This window comes from Puma concolor, chromosome C1 (assembly GCF_028749965.1).
Source record: "Puma concolor isolate L17-30 chromosome C1, mPumCon1.1.hap2, whole genome shotgun sequence".
Classification (NCBI taxonomy): domain Eukaryota; kingdom Metazoa; phylum Chordata; class Mammalia; order Carnivora; family Felidae; genus Puma; species Puma concolor.
Window position 1 is genome coordinate 104,998,140 of NC_141674.1, and position 13,261 is coordinate 105,011,400.

Consider the following 13,261-nt stretch of genomic DNA (forward strand, 5'->3'; position numbering starts at 1 on the left):
GCAGCACGGAGCTAACTCACCCACAGGCACTCGAAGCAAAGGCTTCAGAAGGAGACTTCCATCCAACACAATTTCAAAATAAACTGTTTCGTCGGCTCACACCACAACTCTGAGAAAGGCTCTTCCCGACTGGCCAACAGACCCCGGCAGGAGAACGCCGGAAAGTCATCCAGACCCCTTGATGATGACCCTGAACCTTCCACCGTCAACCTCCAACATGTCACTCTAGACAGTCTGAGAAAGTAATGTGACTTGCCAGCTTAGGCAGTAAGATGACTTTCCGGCGTTCTCCTGCCGGGGTCTGTTGGCCAGTCGGGAAGAGCCTTTCTCAGAGTTGTGGTGTGAGCCGACGAAACAGTTTATTTTGAAATTGTGTTGGATGGAAGTCTCCTTCTGAAGCCTTTGCTTCGAGTGCCTGTGGGTGAGTTAGCTCCGTGCTGCAAAGACGACCGCGTAAACCTGTTCTGGAACCTTTGAAATCGCCCGGCGCCCTAGCTGGGAGTCGCTCTGGAGGTTGTTTCCACAGACCCATCACGCACCTGGCCCAGAGCGAAGCATTGGTGGTTCAGTGGTAGAATTCTCGCCTCCCACGCGGGAGACCCGGGTTCGATTCCCGGCCAATGCATCCTACCCTGCTTTCCTTTTGGCCGCGCCCCCTCTCGCTTCAGGAGGCGCCTCCTCTTTGTTTTACCTGTTGCACAAGGCAAGTCCGAGCATCTCGTGATTCTGGCTTCCAGGAGTAGGAAAATGAGAACCAAACTCCGCAGGGTGGCTTCTGAGCAGAAAGCTTGACTAAGCAGTCGACCTACACTGGGGTTGTGTCTAAATGCGTAAGTGCATTTGGCGTGCCGCGCGGCGACCAGCTCGCTCCCGGGTTGGTACCTTTCTTCCCCCCGCCCCCCGCCCCCCGCAGGTGACACCGCGGGGTCTGCGGTTTAGACTCTTTGGATCTAAGACCACAGTTACCTTCAGCCTCGCCCTGGGGGAGCCGCGGAACCCAAAGAGCCACCAGGTCACCGATGCCCGTGCTGGGCCTTGGGTTGGCCGCCGGGCCACGTCTCAGTGCAGAGCGAGGATCGAGACACCAAAGTGTCTCGGGAGGACAGCAGTCGCGGGGCCTTGCAGACACCCTTGAGCCTGAATAAAGGTGGAGGCTGGTAGGGAGGAACCCGCGTGGACCCGCGTGGAGCTGCTGTAAACGCGTGGGTTCAGGTCATCAGCCGCCGCCGCCTGCGCGCGTCCCGCGGGCGCGTGGCCGTTCCGGCGAGGATGCCGCGTGCCTGGCAGTGCGCCCCAACAGGTGTTAGCCCTTAAAGTAGACTTTTAATAAGGGGAAAAGAACTGAAGACTCTGGGAACTGTAGATCCGGGTTTGTTTTCTACCTCTTGGACGCTCCTTCGAAAGGATTCCCATTTGAGGGCACTAAGTGCGTGACTGCGTTGGAGACTGCGGGTGATTAATTTTCATCCGAAAAATCTCTGGCGGATTCCTCTAACAGTAGCTTAAAATCGAAGATTTGGGGGGGGGGGGGAGGAGTTCCCCCCGCCCTTTCCGTTTTAAAACTAAACTTGATTTATTCAATTTCAAGAGTTTTGTTATTCTGAGGCTGTCTTTCTACTTTTGAGGGCAGAACGATGGCCATACTGTGTTGGAACCATTGAAGTCGTTTTAGTCATTATTTTTAGATTCTTGGAAATCTGAAATTTTAACGAATAAATTCTGAGCTGTGACACACAATTTTCTCTGTCAACAGGAATGAGGATCTAAGGGTGGGGCCTGGGGAGGGAGGAGGAGTTCTGATTTACATAAAGGAAACTGATGACTTACCTGCTGGATGGAGTAAAGATGTTAGAGCCTGTAACAACCCCTCAAAATTCCCCTTGACTGTTAGCTGGGAAGGAAACAAACAAACAAACAAACAAACAAAATACATGTCTTTGCCTCCCTGCCTTACCCTCTCCTGGGCCTGTGAGAAACTTGTTCCGTTTTCAGGCGGTCTCCTCCTCCTCCCCCTCTTCTTGCCTCCATCTTCAATGAAGAAGATATAGGAAAGGCGCGGGGGGGGGGGGGGGGGGGGGAGGAGACCCCACAAGGGCAGGACTGCAAGAGAATATTTTGGAGAGCTTAAAGGAGAGGAGAAAAAAGGAGCTGTGGGTTGTGAATTAAGCAATGAGACAGCAGAGGAGAGATCTGAAACGTTATGGCTCCCGCCTACAGCCTTTTCAGAGTGTTCAAATGACACAACTAAAGGCATTTAGCCTTCACAGATTATTTTCCATCACGGTTGGCTCTGGGAGAGTACTCTTTGACTTCACATCAACCCAAAACTCAACTTCATGGATCTGGTCTGCATAGGGATGTCCTTGGAGGCATGTGGTTTCACCTTTCTTCGTGAAACAAAATCTTGGAATCTCAACCACCTTCTCTCTGTTCATAGGATTCATCAGGGTGTGTGTGAGGAGGGGTGTTGAAAAATTGTAAGATACATAAAATGCACAGAATCTGCGTGTACAGCATAACAACTGATTGTAATGTACACACCTGTGTAACCCGCACACAGATGAAGAAGTAAAATAGTATTAGCCCTTTACTCCCATGCTTTACCAGGTCAGAACCTTCTACCTAGTCCCCTACCCCCATTTAATTAGTAGTGGTGTTATTTGCCTGTCTGTAATGTTCTCTCATTGGGGTTTCCTTTGTAAAGCCCTTACTGGTTATGAATTGGAGCACCGTTACACGTTTGTTAGCCACTTGAATTTTCTCCTATAAGGTTTCCCCCCACCCCCCACCGTGGTGACTTTTCTATAGGTCGGTCTTTTTCCTCTTGTTTTGCAAGCAGTCATTAAATCTCTTTGGCTGCCAAGTATATTCGCTCAAATTGTGACTTGACTTTTTACCCTTGATTCTGTGCTTTGGTGAGCAGAGATTCTTGAGGTAGTCCACTTGATCAGCCTCGTCACTAAGAATTCATCTTTTTGTCTTATTTCTTAAATCCTTGCTTACCCTTGAGATTTGAGATCACAGGAATACGCTGCTACGTTAATAGCAACTGGAATCCCTTGTGAGTTCATTTCACATTTCGGTGTCCGGTCCACATTGAAATGATTTGGGTTATGGTGGAGGTAGGGATCATATTCCCCCACCCCCCACCACCACCCCAGTACCTGGGATTGAATTATGATATGCTATGATCATTGAACATTGATACTGTTTTCAATACCTTCGTTTTCTGAATCCTCATCATAGCCCCCTTTCTCTGATTTTGTGTATGTACCAAAAATACACTCAATTCTCTTTATAGTTTCAGCAGTTTATTTCATGTATGCCAATAATGATAGTATTCATTTTTCATTTTTCATTTCTCATCAATTTTCTTGCCTTTTCTCACTGGCTAAGATCTCCATGACAGTGGTGAAGAGAACTGGTCAAGGTGGCCTATTCGTCTGCTTTCTGATGGTTCCTGACCGGGTAAGGGGGGGAGGGGAGAGGACAGATCAGTATTTTATCATCAACTGTAATGTGTGCTGAAGGTGTTTTGTTTGTTTTTGGTTTGGAAGCTACCCTTAAGCAGATTAGGGCTGTTCTCTTCTATTCCTGTTAGGCTAAGAGGTTTTTAAAAATCATAAACTGATAATGAATTTCTTCAAACACCTTTTCTGTGTTTTAGTGATTACGATTTTCCTCCTTTAAGTTGTTAATATGATGAATTAATTTATTTTCTTTTTAAGTTTATTTATTTTGAGAGAGAGAGAGAGAGAGACAGAGACAGAGACAGAGACAGAGCGGCTGAACAGGAGCACATGGGAGCAGGGGAAGGGCAGAGAGAGAGAGGGAGAGAGAGAATCCCAACCAGGCTCAGCACTGCGAGTTGTGAGCACAGAGCCCAACTCGGGTTCTATGTTACAAACCCTGAGATCATGACCTGAGCTGAAATCAAGAGTGGGGCACTTAACCGACTGAGCCACCCAAGTGCCCCTTAATTTATTTTCTAATGATTATCACCTGTTTTCCTAGATTAAGACCAATTTTTGTCATAACATATTTTTAAATATACATCTGGAATCAGGGAGTCCAGGGTGGCTCAGTTGGTTAAGCGTCCGACTTCAGCTCAGCTCATGATCTCAGGGTTGGTGGGTTCCAGCCCTGCTGGGGCTCTGTGCCTTCTGTGTCTCCCTCTCTCTCTGCCCCTCCCCCCACCCGTGTTTTCTCTCTCTCTCTCTCTCTCTCTCTCTCTCTCTCTCTCAAAAATAAACATTAGCTAGCTAGCTAGCTAGCTAGATTCAATATTTTGAAGAATGTTTGTAGCTATGTATACTCAGCAATAAGTCAGGCCTGTAATTCTGTTTTTCATGTTGCCTTTTGGGAAGTTTTTGGTTTCAATCCAAACTCATAAAAATAAGTTGGGGAATTCTGCCATCTTTTGACGCTTTTAAAATTTCTGGGCTTTGGAGTCATTTTTTCGAATGAACTTTTTTGGTCCTTCAGCTTTCTTTGCAGGAAGATTTTTGAATTCTAAAAAAAAATTTTTTTTTAAGGTTGTAGGACTAGTCCTCCCCCCGCCCTCCGCGCAAATCATTACTACAAGACATACATTTCCCTTAAGTCTTTTAATTGGTTGGTATATATGTGTTTATAATATCCATTTATTGTTTCCTTAAGTCTACCAGTTCAGTAGTAGTGACTTCCTTCTTCCCTCCTCCCAGTTTTAGCAGAGTAGTGTTTTTCAAAGATCCAACCATTGACTTTTCTCTTTTGTATATTTATTTCTAATTTTCTTTTTTCTTTGTATTTATTTTTTAACTTTGTTTCTTATTTTCAAAGTCCTGCTTTTGTATATAATTTCTGCTCCTACCTGCCCTTGTTGTTGTTATTCTTTCTGTAACTCTTTGAGATGGAGATTTAGCTCATTAGCAATCAGCCCTAACTGTCTCGATTTACACTTAAGGCTGTGTATTGTCCCCTGAAGACTGGTTTCACCACACCTTGTGCAGGAGATGCAGTATTTTCAGTTTTGTTTGACTCAGAATATTTCCTAATTTCCATCTTCATGTCTGATTTGATACGAGGATTGATAGAAGCATCTCTAAAATTCTAGATCCATGAGATTTTGTTCTTATGTCTTATAACTGAGTTCTAGATGCTAGCTGATTCTCTGGAAGTGTTATTGGAAGGTAGGTACCTCTATAGCCCTCTACAGCCCTCGGATGAGTACGTTCTCCTTTGAATATATTCCCCTGTGGCAGGCCCTTGGGGTTTGTTACTGGCTAGGGAACAGACCACACCAACTTGGCGTCCTAAGGCTTCCCAGACTACCCAGGCTATGTGTACTCAAAGCTAAATCCACTAGAGGTCAGGCCCATGGCCACAGTTTCCTCATGGGCCTTTTATTTTATTCTATTTTTTTTTTAAATGTGTATTCATTTTTGAGAGAGAGACAGAGACAGAGACAGAGAGAATACTAACCAGGCCTCTCACACTGTCAGTGCAAAGAACGACATGAGGCTTGAACCAACAAACTGTGAGATTATGACCTGAGCCAAAGTCGGACGCTCAACTGACTGAGCCACCCAGATGCCCTTATTTTATTGTACTTTTAAAGATTTTATTTTTAAGTAACCTCTGTGGGGCCGTAACTTACAACCCCGAGCATCAGGAGTCACCTGCCCTACCCAGTGAGCCAGCCAGCCGCCACTTGCTTGCTTGCTTGCTTGCTCGCTCGCTCATTCATTCATTCATTCATTCTCATGGGCTTTTTAAACTTTCCTTTTCCTTATACTGCTTGTAGAGCCAAGGCTGCCTTCCTTGTCCAAAGAGCCCCGGGACTTGCAGGGGTAGGAGTGATGCAGCAGGACTAGATGGCATCACTCCTACCCCCAAGGGCTTAGGACTTTAGGGTCCCACCTTAATGTAGTGGGGACCTCCTCTAATACTTCTCAAGTGAGCCTGGGACTGAAAGCGTCTGTGTCTTCCGTGTTCCTCGCTCTCAAGGTCCCCGAACAGAAGACAAAAGAAGCTATCTTGGCAATCCACCTAGGAACGTAAGGAGCTTTGATGCCTCTATTTTCACTTTTTGTGCTGGCACCTGCAAGCTTGCCATCTGCCTTTAGGCTCTATGTTTTTAAAGGTACCAACTGAGCTTAAGGAAACACACACACACACACACACACACACACACACACACACACACACCCCAAAAGCACCTCTTAAACCAACATGAAATAGATTGTATTTTCTGACTTTGAAAACTATGCCTTCAGCATCACCCAGATGGCAGGGATGAATTTAAAAATCCCGCACCTCTTGGAGTGTGACACGCTAGAGAAGGGAAACCTGTGAGAACCATGCGGTGCCTCTTGCCCACCAGGTTATATTCTGCACCTCCAACACACCATCCATGTTTCGTCCAGGCAGTCTCCTAAAAAGCGGTCACTTGATGCCACCCTGCGCATGAGCCCGGGGTGTGAGTACAAACAAAAGGGAGAGAAGGTAATTCTGGCCCTCGGTTTGACAACGCTACGGAGAAAGAGCCACAAAGTACACAGGGTCAAAAAACCAAACCAAACCAAAACAAAAACAAAAGACAAAAAACCCCCACCTACCGGGTTAAGGGATTCTGGGACCCCCTGCCCCTCGTATAGGCCTGTGGGGGAAGGGAGGGAGGGAGGACGTGAGCCCCAAGGTTTCCGGAAGGGCTCTCTGGACCCCGCGCAATGTCGGTGCTAAAGAAAGAGGGGTAGGAAGAGGCACGGGACAATTTTCTCCGGCTTGGAGGACAGCGTCTCCGGCGGGCCGGCACGGGAGCAAGGGAAGTAGTCCTACCACCTAAGAGAGCAGGGGGAGAACATGGAGAGGCCACCGAAAGCGGTCCCCCACCAACAGGCGGGGGGCAGCTGAGTTCGCTGCGCTTGAGGGCACCGCAGGCGCCAGGACAACGGGAGGGCCACAGCCGAGCCTCGGCTCCGGGAAGACCACCTTCGGGGCCACGACTCTCCCCTATGGTGTGAGCGTGGGCTCGCCAAGCACACTGCACACTTCTGTCCCCGCTTGGTTCGCTCAGGGTCACCGCCCTCCCCCTCCCCCTCCCCCCAACCCTCGCCCTTCTTCCAAACCACTCTCCGCAAAGAGTTCAGGCGACTCCCTCCACCTCCCCGCTCCCACCCCTTGCCCGCTAACCGCCCCCCACCCCACCCCTTAAGCGGTCGGTCTCTCAGCAGCGGCTCCACACCCACCGACCCGCGGTCCCTGCGCTGCCGCCTCTGCAGTCCAGGTCGGCAGCAACTCCCCCTGCCCTCGCTCGCTCTCCTCGTGCCTCACAGTGGACATCGCATGTACCCCAACAGGTCTTCGGAGCCGGTATCGAAGGGAAAAAGGAAAACGTGCCCAGGGCCTGGTGTATAGAGTCTACGGGGGCGTTAAATGCAACAGCCCTTGTAGAAACGGATTTGACTGTGATGTCATCGTTTTGACATCCTGGTGTTGATGCTCACTCCTACCCCGGCTTACGGCAGCGACAACAGTTTTCCATTTTGTGCGCACTTGACATGCTGCCTTTGTTGGGTCACTTCACATCACCTCGCTAGACCGCTTAGTCTGCGAATGGGACAGCCTTCCAGGAGGACCCGTTCCCCTCCCACCGCTCCCCTCCCCTGCCTCTCAGGCCGGGAGGGTATCGCGTCCAGGCACCTCTCCCAAACGCCAAGTAAGCCTTTTACGCGCGGACTGAGCTGAGAGGCTCGGCCCACCAGCCGGTGTCCAGGGGTCCACAGCAACACCGCGACGTGCTTGGCCTCCAGAACTCGGTCGGATCTGCGTCCCTGGGGCGGCCCCACAGGAATCTGAACCTCTGCACGACAGTGTGAACCCAAGCCAGATGCTTAGTCGCCCTCTGAGGCCACTCCTGGGGGCGGCTGACTTGGAGCCCAGCAAGCACAGTGCGCCGTGTAGAGCGGCCTGGCGTCCTTTCCCCGGAGCGCTGAAGGTGAAGGAAGAGTCGGTGCGGTGCGCAGCGCAGATGACGGCCAGCACAGCTCCGGGGATGAAAGGAAGATTGGGGCACCAAAAAAACCAAAAAACCAAAGCCCAACAACCAACCTACAAAACCAAAAGCCAAAGAAAAGCCCCGCTTCCCTGACCGGGAATCGAACCCGGGCCGCGGCGGTGAAAGCGCCGAATCCTAGCCACTAGACCACCAGGAAACCGACGGAGCCCTTCCTTCTCCTTGCTTCTCACCAGAGTGACAGTTTCCCCCTGCGCTCTGGAAGGCCTCGGGCTTTCTGGGAGCTCATCCGTCCTCCCAGGAGTCCTTCCCTAAGGACCTTCCCTCCCCGCTCTCTCCAAAGCAAGAGCCCGCAGGAGACGCCGAGGGCTGGCAGGTCCACAAGTGGCCGGGTCCGGGCCGCACCCCAGAGCTGCCCGGGAGTCTCGCCTTCGCGAGGCGGCCGCGTGCGGATGCGAGGTCGCCGTGAGGGGGCGCGAGGGGCGGACCCCGCCCGGCGTGAGACCCCGCGGTCCTCAACATCCCCCAAAGGACTCCGAGGGACGCAGCGACGGAGGCGGCGCGCGGACCGAGACGGCTTTCAAGGAAGACCCGGCGGCCCTGAACGACTGGATTCCGGGTCCCGCCCCGCCCTACAGCCTGCTGCCCCTGCAGCGTGCCCACCGGACATTTGGCCTGTTCAGCGGCCCCGCAGACAACTGGAGATTCCTTCTCCCCGGAGGGTGGGGTACATCAGAGGATCTTTGACCACCGGGGGGTAACCGCTACGTCTGGGGGGGGGGGGGGGGGGAATCCTGTGTCCCACACGGAAGTGAGCGGGATGAAGTGACGGCAGGTCTGGACCTGCGTGTTGGTTACATAAGTTGTTACACGTCTCAAGTGTATTGCACTGTGTGAAAAAGAACAAAACGGGTGGTTGTGTGGGTGGTGTGGCTTACGCTACCGGACTTGAAGACTTACTCTGAGCCCCTATAGTACCGTGCAATGTGCCAGTGGCATCGGGAGACACACACAGACAAATGGACCCACAGCTGACCTGGTGAATTCGTTTTCAAGAAGAGCAGTTCAACGGAGAAAGGAAATAGGTTCAATATGGGGGGGGGGGAGAGGGAAACAGCTTTATTTCCACCTCACAGTACACACAAATGTTAATTGGAGGTGCCTCATAAAACATAAAAGGTAAAGGTATAAAGCACTTTTTGAGGACACTTTGTGACTAGGTGGTAGGCAAAGATTTAGTAAACAAGACCCAGGGGGAAAATACGTCTAAAAGAAAAGACATGATAACCTAGACTTCATCAACATTAACCACATCTTCTCATCCAAAGACCCCAGGAAGACGATGAAAACAGCAAGCGACAGACAGGGAGAACGTGTTCACAAAACCCATCTGACAAAACCAGCAAGCAAGCAAGCAAGCAAGCAAGCAAGGGAGAAAGCATACAAACCCCCTAACCTGTCATTATAATGTGTGAGGAGCTCCCCCAAACTGCTAATTAAAAGAAAAAAATCAAACAACTCAAGTGTTTTAGATGGGTAAAAGACATGAAACAGATCCTCGGGAAAAGAAGATACACAAGGCCGACATAGCACGTAAACGAGTGCTCAATATTTTCAGCCCTCAGAGAAATGGATACTAAAGTCACATTGAGATAGCCCTACTCCCAGCAGCACGGCAACATGATAAAGAGAGGGACACCCCCACTCTTGACAAAGATGTGGCACGACCACAACTCCAGGTGGTATCCCGATGAATACCTTTTGGCGTGGAAAGCGGCTGCCCGAAGGCATTTAAAAGCCTTGCGAGCGCACCGCAAGTAACGAGGGAGCTCACCGTGAGGACGGTTAAGGAGGATCATAGAGAGCCAAGAATGGAAAAAGTCCGCGGAGGCAGAGATTGATTCGCAGGGGCCAAGGTTCAAGCCGACAAACAGGTCTATGGAGGAGGTGTCACCTAGGTGATGGAACCTTTTGTGTGGTCTTTCAGACCCTTTAGATTTTGAGGGCCACAGAGACGCCGTTTGGCAGCAACTAGAGCCCACCATATGAGGCTCCTTGCTGGACAGGTAGAGGGCATCGAGGACTGTGCCATTTTGGAGCGGCGCTGGAGATGAGCCCTTTAGTTGATTTGACTTGAGGTCAGAGTCCAACGGAACGGAGAAGGTCGCCAGGTTAGTGCTGTGGCGAGTTTTCCTTTCCTTCCCTTCCCTTCGGGTGAAGACGTGGTGGCGCGGGGTGGCCAGCGGAAAGCACGGGGCCCTCTCTGTCCCCCAGGTAAGGGGCGCAGCCGGGGCAGGTTGAAACCCAAAGTAAAAAGAGAGGAACGGCGAGTGCTCCAGATACTGCCGTGACTCGGATTCGAACCGAGGTTGCTGCGGCCACAACGCAGAGTACTAACCACTATACGATCACGGCGCGCCACCAGCCCGATGACAAGCCCGGCCGGCGCTCGAGCACTTTTGCCGCAAAGTCATTCCAGTTTCCGCGCTGCTTCGTTCCCGGACAACTGCGGGCCGCCCTTGGATTCTCCTTCCCTTCTTCTCCATTCTGACACGCGAGGAAGAAAAACCATCAAAAACCATTCTCCTTGTCCCCGGATTGGGCTGGTGGCTCTGCACAGGCGCCCTAGGAAGTCTCGTGGTCCGCGTCCACGCCTCCCCCGCTTCTCTTTTGGCGTTTGCCCCTTTGGACCACGCCCCACCCCGCCGGCTCTCCAGCTTCCCCCACAGCGACCGCAGCCGAGGGGAGCCCCAGCGGCCCCGCCGAAGGCCGGGTGAAGGCGGAACAAACGGGAAGAGCCGTCCGGGGAGCCCAGCGGCGTTCAGCTTCCCTCAGGCGCCGCTAGCCTCAGACAGAAGGCGGGTGGCTCCTCCTAGCGTTGAGGGCCTTCTGTGCTCTCTATCGGGCTGTGGGCGGGGCCTCCTCTCCCGAAGGTCTCTGTGGCGCAATCGGTTAGCGCGTTCGGCTGTTAACCGAAAGGTTGGTGGTTCGAGCCCACCCAGGGACGCGGTAGTTCTTTTCTAGAACGTAGAAAGCGTTTGGCACTCGCGCACAGCACAGCCAGAGGACCTAAGGTCCTCACGGATGAGAGCGGGAGAGCTCTGGAGGAGAACCGGTCGCTGGGAATCCAGAAGTCCTCGAAAGAGTAGAACCCTCTGAATGCCTTCCAACAATGCAGTTTCTTCCACCCTTTGTTTGTGCTAGTATTTATTTAGCCCCTTCCTTAGATTCTTTACATTAAGTTGGTTCTAGAATTTTATGGTTACAAACACTGCTTTAGTCCTCATTCTTGTACACATCTTTGGTCACTTGTACCAACATTTCTCTACAGGGTAGAGTCCTAGAAGAGCAATTGCTCTAATAACGTAGCGTTTACATGGTTTTTGTATGATCCGACTTCCCCGCCCCGTGGGCTTATCGCCTATCACTCTTTCTTTTGTTATTTCAGCTACTGCTTTGGGCTTCATAACATATACATCTGTAACTTGCCAGCTTCCCTCCAAGTGATCCCATGCCTCTTCCCATTACTCCCCTGCCCACCTTTAGGCTGCAGCTATCACGCGTTTCACTTTGCATGTTAGAAAGCCCAAAACCCATCGTTATCACTTTCGTTTCATCTGCTCCACGTTTTTTTCAGAGATTTAAATAATAATTTAAAAACCATATGTGTGTGGGTGCACATATATGTATATATACGTATACATGTGTGCGTATGTATGTATATATATGTATGTGTGTGTGTATGTAATATATTCATATATATATAAATTTTTCCCCATGCGGTTACCATTCTGTTGTCCTTTATCCGTTTGGCTACATGCAGATTCCCATCTGGTATCAGTGTCCTTCCTGGAGGATTTAACATTTCTGCTGGTGATGTAGTCTTTCAGCATTTGTATGTCTTCCAATGTCATTCACCTTCATTTCTGAAAGCCTTTTTTGGAGGGGAGGCATAGAATTCCACCTTGACTTTGATGCTGCTCCATTGCCTTCTCACTTGCACCGCTTCTGGGGAGAAAACTGACATCACGTTTACTTTTTGTGTTCTGTACGTACCATGTCTTTTTCCTCTGGGTGCTTCTGCACAGTTGTTTTTGTTTTTGCTTTCTTTTTCCATGGATTTGAGCAATACAATTATGATGTGACTAGATACGGTTTTCTTCCTGTCTCTTGTGCTCATTCGTCATGTTCATTCGGCTCCTTGGATCGGTGGGTTTACAATCATTATAATGACTGGAAGTCCTTCTGTTGTTGTCTCCTCAAAAATTGCTTCTTTACCCCCAGTCCCAGTCTTTTCAGGAACTCTGATCACTCATATCTTTTAAAGTTGCCCTACCATTCCCTGACAGCGCTTTACTTCCTGGAGCAGACGTTGCATGTGTTTTTCACCCTCACCAATATCTCCTCAAGGTCCCCACACCTCCTCTGAACCTGTTGCCCACAGCTACTCTATATGATGTCTAAATATGTGCAGCAGCATTATATTAAAAGTGTTTTGTTTTTTCTCCCTTAATTAGAAAAGTTCTAGGCTAAGATGATACATTAATTAACTCAGTTTAAATTTTTTTTTTCAACGTTTTATTTTTTTTTTTTTTTGGGACAGAGAGAGACAGAGCATGAATGGGGGAGGGGCAGAGAGAGAGGGAGACACAGAATCGGAAACAGGCTCCAGGCTCCGAGCCATCAGCCCAGAGCCCGACGCGGGGCTCGAACTCACGGACCGCGAGATCGTGACTTGGCTGAAGTCGGACGCTTAACCGACTGCGCCACCCAGGCGCCCCTAACTCAGTTTAATATCATTGGAAGAATGTAAAGATAACAGTAGATCTTAAAATTGCAAATTGACTCGACACATAATGGAGAAATGCATGTGGAATATAAAAATATAAAATACCTAAAAACCTTTACCCCAAAATATTGTAAGAATAATTAAGTCACTATGAGTTCCAGACTTCTAAGACTTACTCTCCATTTACAAATCTTATAGGATCTCTTTAATGTACTGAAACACATAATTTCATATTGTATAAACTCCTTAAATACTATTGGAATTGAAGTGCGCTTATTGGGCCAGTAAAACCAATATAGGAAATTTAGGTGGCTAAGTGTCACCAGGAATTTGAAGAGAAAATAAATCCAAGACCTGTATAAACTAGAATATATCTACCAATATTTTCTATATTATTAGAAAACCTGGAAGACAACATAAAACAGTTTTTAGGCCACAACTATTAAACCAGTCGGATGCACACAAAAAGTCCTCTT

At 49.5% G+C, this 13,261-nt stretch overlaps 4 non-coding genes across 4 annotated transcripts; 2 read left to right on the forward strand and 2 right to left on the reverse strand.

Moving 5' to 3' along the window:
- Nucleotides 1-554: 554 nt before the first annotated feature.
- On the forward strand, nucleotides 555-625 carry TRNAG-CCC (transfer RNA glycine (anticodon CCC)). The gene has a single exon. It is a non-coding gene; the product is annotated as a tRNA-Gly (tRNA).
- A 7,498-nt stretch (nucleotides 626-8,123) lies between these two features.
- TRNAE-UUC (transfer RNA glutamic acid (anticodon UUC)) lies at nucleotides 8,124-8,195 on the reverse strand. Its single transcript has one exon. It is a non-coding gene; the product is annotated as a tRNA-Glu (tRNA).
- A 2,144-nt stretch (nucleotides 8,196-10,339) lies between these two features.
- On the reverse strand, nucleotides 10,340-10,411 carry TRNAH-GUG (transfer RNA histidin (anticodon GUG)). Its single transcript has one exon. It is a non-coding gene; the product is annotated as a tRNA-His (tRNA).
- Nucleotides 10,412-10,929: 518 nt separating this feature from the next.
- On the forward strand, nucleotides 10,930-11,003 carry TRNAN-GUU (transfer RNA asparagine (anticodon GUU)). The gene has a single exon. It is a non-coding gene; the product is annotated as a tRNA-Asn (tRNA).
- Nucleotides 11,004-13,261: the final 2,258 nt, after the last annotated feature.